An 8,942-nucleotide genomic window follows, 5' to 3' on the forward strand; every position below is an offset into this window, starting at 1 on the left:
GACCATGTAAACAGATGAAAATAATTTTCTGGCTCAAATGTAAATAATACTAATACTGGTACTAGAATGATCATGGCTGCATATTGACATCATCCAATGAAACAATCCTGCTGAATATTTTTTAAAACAAGCAAGTATAAGGGGTGGGACTATAGCCAAATCATAAGGGATTTGTAAATGTCTCCATGAATAATTTTTCCTACTATTTATCCAGCCCTGCTCTTATGACTGAGTTTACTGAAATGCCTAAATCAGTGCTCAGTATTTTAGGAGTCTATCCAGCTGTATTTCTCTTGTAGCATTCTCTTGTCAGTATGAAATATTGTGCCAAGAGCTGTATCTGTGTAGTTTACAGAATTTAGATAATTATGTAGGAAGATGAAAAATTAATAAGAAAATAAAAATAGGGTTTATAGTATAGAACTGTCCGTAGCTGCACAAAAAAATCACCAAGACACATGAATTAAGATAAATCTCCTTATGTAACATTTTATCACTGTTTTGCACAGCAAAACCTCATAGAGCATCTCTAGAAAACTGAAATAGTTTAAAGACTATGATGGACTTATTAATAATTGATTTTGGGGAATGGCAACTGTATAAAGAAAAGTTTGCTGAAACATTATCAACTGATTATTTTATGGGAAATTTCTTTTCACCCTTGAAATATTTTAAAATATTTATGTGTTAGCCTCATGGTTTTCAACATTTTGAAAGAAAAAAAGGAAAGTATAAAATGTAAAATGCTGTATAAACATATAAAATAACTAAAGTTTACATCTAGAAATCAGTAATAATGACCTAGTTTCAGTTGTGGCTGGTTTTTTATACTATTCCCACAGAGCAAGGACAGTTGTATAATCGAGTTAGTCTATTTACACAAGTACATATTTCATGTTGTTGTGAATGTTAGAAGAAATTGGTCTGATACTACACAAGCTTTAGTATAAACACACTATAAGCCTTGTAAAACAACCTTATCAGTCACAGAACAGCTCGTCTACATTTTATAATATATTTAATTAGTGTTTATGGGTGTTAGATGGGACAAAATAAATACAAAGTTCAACCAAAACAGATGGGGCTTCAACAGGATTTGTAAAATGGGTTACTTCACTGTTGGCAGCCTAGATCTCATTTCAGAGAAAAATCAAAGCGGAATTGAGGAAGGAGAAGAAAGAGAAAAAGGTCACATAGAAGATCTTAAAACCACACTGAATCCAGAAACTTCTTTTTGCATGCTTCTCCTCATTAATTTTGTGGTTTTGAAGTAATATGGCACCCCTCTGGGCTAAGGTAGAGGAATTGCCTACAAGAGGATATCTTTATTTTACTTTTAGGATATAACCTTGATCTTATTGCATGTTTTGTGTATCAGAGGAGGAACTGAGAAGGTATATAGCATTGTGAATGCTCAAACCCATACAGCGTATAGGCATTGCTTCATTAATGGGCATATCCCAACCTCCTTCCTCACAAAGGCATTTATGAATCTTTTCAACAATGACAGTGAATTATTTTGGTATCCTTTTCAAGAATATATTGTATTTAAGGAGAATGGCTTTTATTATTAATTTAAAAAATATTATTAGAAATATATAGAAATAATATTACTGGAATAGGCAAAGCTTCACTAGGCTTACAGAAAATGCCACCTTTTTTTATATGCACACAAACTTACGGGTTTTAAAAATCAAAGTATGGATGTCGCACAGCTAAGACCTGTATTAAAAAGCTAATTAGTCATTTCATTTTAATTCATAACTTGTCTTGCTCACATCAGTGGGACTACACATGCTGAAAGCTTAGATGTGATTTGCAAAAGCAGGGTCTTCATTATTAATTGTTAATACCCATGGACTTTTTTTAATAAGAAGCAAGAATACTGACATGATCTCCTTTAAAAAAAAAAAATCAAGTGAAATACTTAAATTTCTTTTCTTCCAAGTAACACTAATCTTACTCCTTTTCTCCCAGTTATTTCTGAACTTTTTTTTCTTAACTCCTCTACCTTTTCCCTCCCCTTCCTCCCTTCCCTTCACCCCGCCACGTTGTAGATTTACCTCAGACATATCTTTTTATTGTAAATATTTCACATTCTTTTGCATTCAATATATATGTCCTTGAGGGGTGTCACGTTTTGTTTCATTGCCACTTCTTCTATTTCACCCATTTCCTATCTTGTAGCCAGCCAGCAGGCTCACCGCTGGGCATCTGAAGCTGGTCATCTACTGAAAAGCGTTCTGAAGTTATCACATGGTTTTAAAAGGAAAGACATCTACTTGATATATGGTAGGCATGATTTTGTACAAAGTGCAGCAAATACATGAAAGGGAGTGGATTTGTTTCTCCAAGTATTTTGGTGGTTTTGATTTATAACTCCACAGACTTTTTGCCCAGGATTTTTTTAATTGTTCCAGTCTGTTTGGGACATAGCAAAGACTGCAGATTTTTACTAGTTTAGATTATGGTGTTACTTAGCTTAACAGTGACTTCTGCATTCTGGATACTGTTGGCTCACACTGTACTTCAGGGTTAAGATAACAGGGAAACCAGGAACGTGTTGACTTGTAGTAATCATGAACATGGCTTGCAAACAAATTATCTGGATAACTTCCAAAAGATATGGTCAATGGTATGAATACCATACACGTTTGGCTGTGTTTCCTAGCAGCTAAAGAAATACGCAAAAACCCACACCATGTATTCCCTTGTATGAGTTTAATGTTAAATACAGCGTCTGAACTATTATTTATAAAGGAAAAAACCTACTCTGGCTCCTGCCAGGTTACACAACTGTTTCACCAGATGAGAAACAACCATAAAAGATGGCCTATAAAGAGTTAAAAAGCCAAAACCCTTTTCTTAGCCATAGAGGCGCTGGACAGGAGACTGTGGGAAAGTGACTAAGGAAGACACCTATATGGAGTCTGAAAGTTAGGCCGTTGTATGCAAGCTTGGGATGCTTTTGGTAAGAGTTAGATGAGGCAGTTGCATACGCTCATTAATTATTGTAAATGTCACTTTCTTTTATGTTTAGTTCCTTGAGATTAGAGTGCCTTGGTTTAAGAAGACTGACTGAACATTGCATTAACCCCCGGTTCCAATCTTCTGAAGGGAACAAATGCAGGCACCCAAATCTAATTACATCTGTGAGGTTAAACACAGTTGGTTGTGCAGTAATAGCTGAGCAAACACTAAATGAGTTTGCTTGGGTACAGGAAGCAGTGTAGTTGCAGCAGCATGAAGCTCTGCATGTGCTAATTTTCCCTCTTTTTCAGCCTCTCATTCAGAGTTTGGTCAGAGATCAAAACAGTACCCCACAGCTTGCAGTATAAATGAGACGTGGTCTACTGATGGAATTAGTCCTCAGTTTCTAAGGGCTAATCTTGCAAAGTGCTGAGTGCTTCCCACCCTATCAATTTCAGCTAAACCGCGAGTACTTGACAATTCCTTTTAATTTGGGGTTACAAATTCTTAGTTAAGACCAGGAACAGGTCGGCTGCAATGGAGGTTGTTATAGCAGGAAAGCATCAGTACCTGGTAACAGATGGTGACATGGTGAATCATATTTACTGTTGCAGAAAATGGACTAAATGGAGTATTTTTAGCAAGGTAAGTATTTTAGTTTGAGTACTTTCTGGCATGACTGTTTGCGATTAAGAAATTGCAATCTGGATATAGGCAACAGAGGAGTTTTGTTTTAAAGCTTTTTAACCATGTATTTGCTCAGCGATTGAGAAATTTGCCAGGTAATAAGTTCAGCTGCGGTAAACGACACCAGTAATACTACGGATTTCAGAAGTAGTTCGTGTACCCTTGAGCCATTCACTAAACATTATTGTCTGGGACTAAATGTGAATTGAGAGAAGCAATGCTTACGTGCTGTCCGCCGGCAGTAAATGCAGCTATTCCATGAGCATAGCTAAGCCATCCAGGTTCCCTGCGCAGTGAATGGGAGCAGTAAAGTTCTTGGGAAGGGGATTTAGAATAGTTGTAAAGGGAGCACAGCCCACAGCCAAGTAAGGAATGGAGCTGAAATTCTGCCTCTCGCCTGGGCTTAGGTGCTTATCTGCACCCCTGAGATAGGCGCTTCACACTGATTGGGAAGCCATTTGTTATGCTCAGGCAGGATGGTGTACCTTCAGCACTGATCACTGCTTGACCTTAGGGCGTAACTCCGATAAGAGACAGTTGTGGAGACAGTAAGCGTCAACTTAATGTCAGCCTATGAGTATACACTCACAACTCTCAACTTCTAGAGAAATATTCTAGCTACCGGGCTGAAGAGTAATCAAGATAGAGGCCCCCTTACTTGCCTTACTGAGTATTGCCACTGTGCAGCCAGAAAAGTCCACGATTCAAGGAAAGAACGAGGATGCTGGCAAGAGGGAACTCACTTCAGGAGCTGGCAGGAAACGTAGGGTTCCGCTTCTGGATTTGTTTGTGACCGATATCAGAAAGTCATGGATAAAAGGTTTAGAAATATTCTTGCTTGCCTCTCTTGCAGAACTCCAGTTTCTGTAAAGAAGGCTCCATTTTAGCCCTCTTCCTTGAGCTGCTCATGAAGTGAGCTGCCAAGAGTGAGGTGGAAGAGGGGAACTGAATGGATAGGATAGACAGAAGTAAGAGTTGAAAAGAAGGAGTAATGAGATGTGCTAGAAGAAAAAATAAGGTCTTAATGGTGTAAGGGTTTGTGAGGAAAGGAAAAAGAAATAGGAGAAATGAGGCTAATGGGCAGAGACTGAAAGATGAGATGACATTAGTGAAGGAGGAAAAACAAGAACAAGTTAAAACCATCATTAGAAAGTGTAATGCTAAGAGTTACAATAAATTGTGGTGTCATTTGGGACTCTGATTACATGATTTATTGAACATTGCTAGGAGCATTTACCATGCCAGCAGCCATAGGCTTAGCTATTGTGGGCCTCAGTGACATCTAGAAGGATGAGTACTTGGGTCTTTGATGGAAAGTTAGAGGTCGTTGTCATAGCAATCCACACATCTGTGTGTAGCACCTGTGCATCCTTTTGTTTTGTTTGAGGTGACTATTGCTGCTGTTGAATATTTTTTTTTTTAAAGAAAAAAAAATACAATTGCTTTGGAAATTTCAACACTGAATTGAAAAAAATAAGCCTTGGTTCTCTGGTACCTCACTTCAATGCTTTTATTTTTTTTTTCCTCCATTGCTATTCAAAAAAAAAAAATCAACTAAAATATGTAATGTTAGAAAATGTTACCTGAAGGTTTTTTCACATCCAAGGCTAGATGAGACGGCTTAAAATAATTCTTAAAAACTTATGGAGGATTGGACAGGTGATAGATAGTTCAAGCTATTGTTTCATATTGTAATCTAAGTCATTACTTCAGTTTTTATCACGCAAAAATATTTAAAGCTTTTATTAAGAATTAAGCAGTATTTTAAGTCATGTTATTAATTCCATTTTAATGGTCATTCTTTTTTAAAAAGCAAAGGCTTTTTATCAATGGACCAGAGCTAACCCACTCCAAAAATCAGTTAAGATGCTGTAGTCACAGTGAAATTCACTCTTAAATCATGATAGGTACACCATGCTAGTGTGTTTTTAATCCAAGTCATCACATATTTAACAGTGATGACCTGAAGAAGCCAATCTGTTTATAACTTCACCATGATTTGAGTGGCTTTGTATTCTATTATGGACTGCTTTGGCTAAGGAATGTGGCTACACAGAGTGGCAATGACTACTTGCATGGACAACTGAGAGCAGTGGTGTAGAGGACAGCTGACTTGATACCTGTCTAAAACTGGAACAGGCTTAAAGAAAATGAACTATAAACTCGGAGTATTTACTTGAATATTACATCAGAATATTAGACTGTAACTGCTAGTAAGTGTTCTAGTGAAAATTGTACTAAAGCTTAAAGCTAGACTTTTTTTTGCGCTTTGTGTCACTTCTCTGTTGGTGGGAACAGCCAAGGGTTGCTTCTACATCTCTCACAACTTAGTGCCTATGTTTGCAGACTTTAATGCCACAGTGTCATTTAGAAATGACTGTCATTTTGAGGAAGCTTACTGGAAGGGTAGCATTGTGTTTTATGCCATACGAGTGGAATGGTATTGATCCTTTAAACGTTCATCTCCCAGAGCTCACTGTCTACGGGTATCAGTGAGCTTCGCTGTACTGGTCACTGGCAAATAGTTCTTGAAATTGGAGAAAAAGCAGAGGTTTAGTTTGTTTTGTACTAGAGTTTTGTCTGGAGCAGATAAAGGTGGAGACAGGTTTTTGTTATTGTTTTAGAGGGTTGATGGCAATTTTGTGTTTTGGAGGGTTTTGGATTCTTTTCCTTATCTGTGCCCTTTTGAACGTTCTCCCATATTAGAAATACTGGACAGATGCCATATCGCATTGCCCTGAGTTCTGTATATTCCCTACAATGGCAAGTCTGCATATTTTTATTTTTCTTAAGACTTCTAATATGTGTTTACATGTAACAGGAACATGTTTAGAAAAATATATCGAGAGAAGATACTTTGGGGCAGAACAGGGTGTCCCAATGCTTACCAAAACATTTCTAACAGCTTTACTAATAGATGGAAAGGGTTTTTTCCTGGCATAAAATGAAAAAAAATCTGCTTAGTCTAAAGGAGGCAGAACCCATCTACGAGCAGAAATTGGCTGACCTGTGCACTTCCTCAATAACCTTCTCAATCACTGCTCACACATTATTGAAACACATTCACTGTGTTGTTTCTCTCTCTCTTTAGATAATTTTCCCTATTACATTTTGAGCCAGTCTTCTCACATAAATTTTGTAATCATGTAGCTCCATGGATTTCAGTTTCTTTTTACCTTATTTACACCTCTGTAAATGTTTTCAGGTTCCCAGGAATACAAACATAAAAGTTACTTGTGTTTCTTTTTTACTTAATTGGGGTAATCAGTTCAGTACAATCTAACTGAGCTGAGCTGAACTCGAGACAAAACTAGAAATGACATGAGCCAATTTTCAAGACTGAAAAAGCAATTGGAAAGACATACATTGAATTTCCTTGAGCCAAGACCATTACTTCCAAGACCAACTGTCCTATCGTTCATGAAATTACTTGTAAAGCTCTTCAGAAAGTTTCTTCAAGACGGTGGTATAATGTACATCCTTATAGGGATTACAGCGTGCATACAGATACTGTTGCAATAACACTTTAGGTACCTGGATGTCAGCAGCTTGTCAATCTTTACAAATGTAGGGATCAACTCTTAAAGATTCACCTTGATTTTCTAACACTTCCATTTTCAGTATTTTAATCAATAGAATGACCTCAATATATAATCTAGCTTTTCCTCACTGAAATCAGCCATTCCTGCTGTAACAGTACTACAGTCATCAGGTAAATCAAGGGCCAAATTGGCTAAGAATCTAGACATGTAAGAGCCACTTACAATAAATAACAGTAAGTGGAATAAATAACCAACCATGTTTCCAGAGTTCTTGTTCTATTCAGTTGATGCTGTGAGACCAGACACCAACCATATTAGCTTTCTTGAAGACAGTGGTGTTGCTTTGTGGATGACTTTTCAATTCACTGTTACAAGTGAAGCCTATGAAAATAATGTGAGGCTTAAAAAAGACAGTCAAGAAATGTGTTAATTGACATGACTCTGAGAAGAACCATATGGTCAGAATAAGCTGTGAGCAGAATTGTCAGCATAAATATCCTGTAACTATCTAATAACCTCCCCCCTTCCTGATCTACATGGGAGGGATAAGAGACCTTTCTCTACAAGATTCAGGACCAAAACCCCACCAGAATAAATAAAGTTCTGATTACATTTTCTAACTATGATTAAGAGGAAGGCAGCAAACACGGCTGCTGAGGTCCTAGCTTGAATAGCTAGAAAAAAACTCTAGAAAAGCATCACTGGTTGACCAAGCTGGCATAACTTGACATGATTGTGTCTGCCCATATTACACTGTATTTCTGACTAAAGTGAGAAGTTCTGTGTCGTGCCTTGGACAAGTCTTGCTGCAGTAGAAGAGAATTTTGTGAACAGCAGTGGAAAGTCATCTGGACATCTCCCTTCAAAGATAAATTATTTTCTTAGAGGCAGAGAGTCCTATCACATGATGGAAAGATAAATTATTTTCTTAGAGCCAGAGAGTCCTATCACATGATGGATTTTTGTTCTCTTTAAACACTACCTGCTTTTCCTTGTAATTTCCCTTCTGTTCTCTCCTTCAGACACAAAATCTTACCAAGACAGGAATAAATACAGAATCTTTTTATCCTCACTTTTTTAGCTATTGCCACTTAAGAATACGATTGTGTTTGTCCCCCGTGTTTGAAATCAACAATACATGATTAATACAGACTTGCTTAATGAAAAAACATTAGAATGACTGAAATGAATAATGAAAAATCCATGGCAGCTGTTTAGAGCTGGGTGAATACATAAAAACAGAATTTTGTGAATATTGTTTCAATTTTTTATATAAAATCTGTTTCTACTACATTCACACACGTTTTTATTAATTATTCACTTTGCACTTTAATGAAAAATACTTGGGTTTTGCAGACTTGACCATTCCTTCGAGTTATATTACGGTTATTACTTGCATTGCGTTGGCGCCCAAAGCCTCTAGCCTGGATTAGCGCCGACTGCTAGGCACTGTACCGACAGCCCGAGTCTTCCCCCGAAGCCCTTAGATTTGAGAGACAGCTTTGCTGGAGACTGAGGGGAGAGGAGCGCGATTAAAAACCACGGTGGTCAGAGACTGACTATAAACACGTTAATTATCTTTTTATCGTTTCCATGGGCACGCATCTCCGTCGACAGGCCGGAGGCAGGCAGGGGATGGCACTCTGCTAAGGGAGGGCTGCCGGGTATTCCCGCCCGGGGAAGGGCCAGGCAAAGGAGCTCTGCCCGCGGCTCCGCATGCCGGCGCTCGCCCGCGGCGTCGGG

This window comes from Aptenodytes forsteri, unplaced genomic scaffold, assembly GCF_000699145.1.
Source record: "Aptenodytes forsteri isolate BGI_AS27 unplaced genomic scaffold, ASM69914v1 Scaffold359, whole genome shotgun sequence".
Taxonomy (NCBI): domain Eukaryota; kingdom Metazoa; phylum Chordata; class Aves; order Sphenisciformes; family Spheniscidae; genus Aptenodytes; species Aptenodytes forsteri.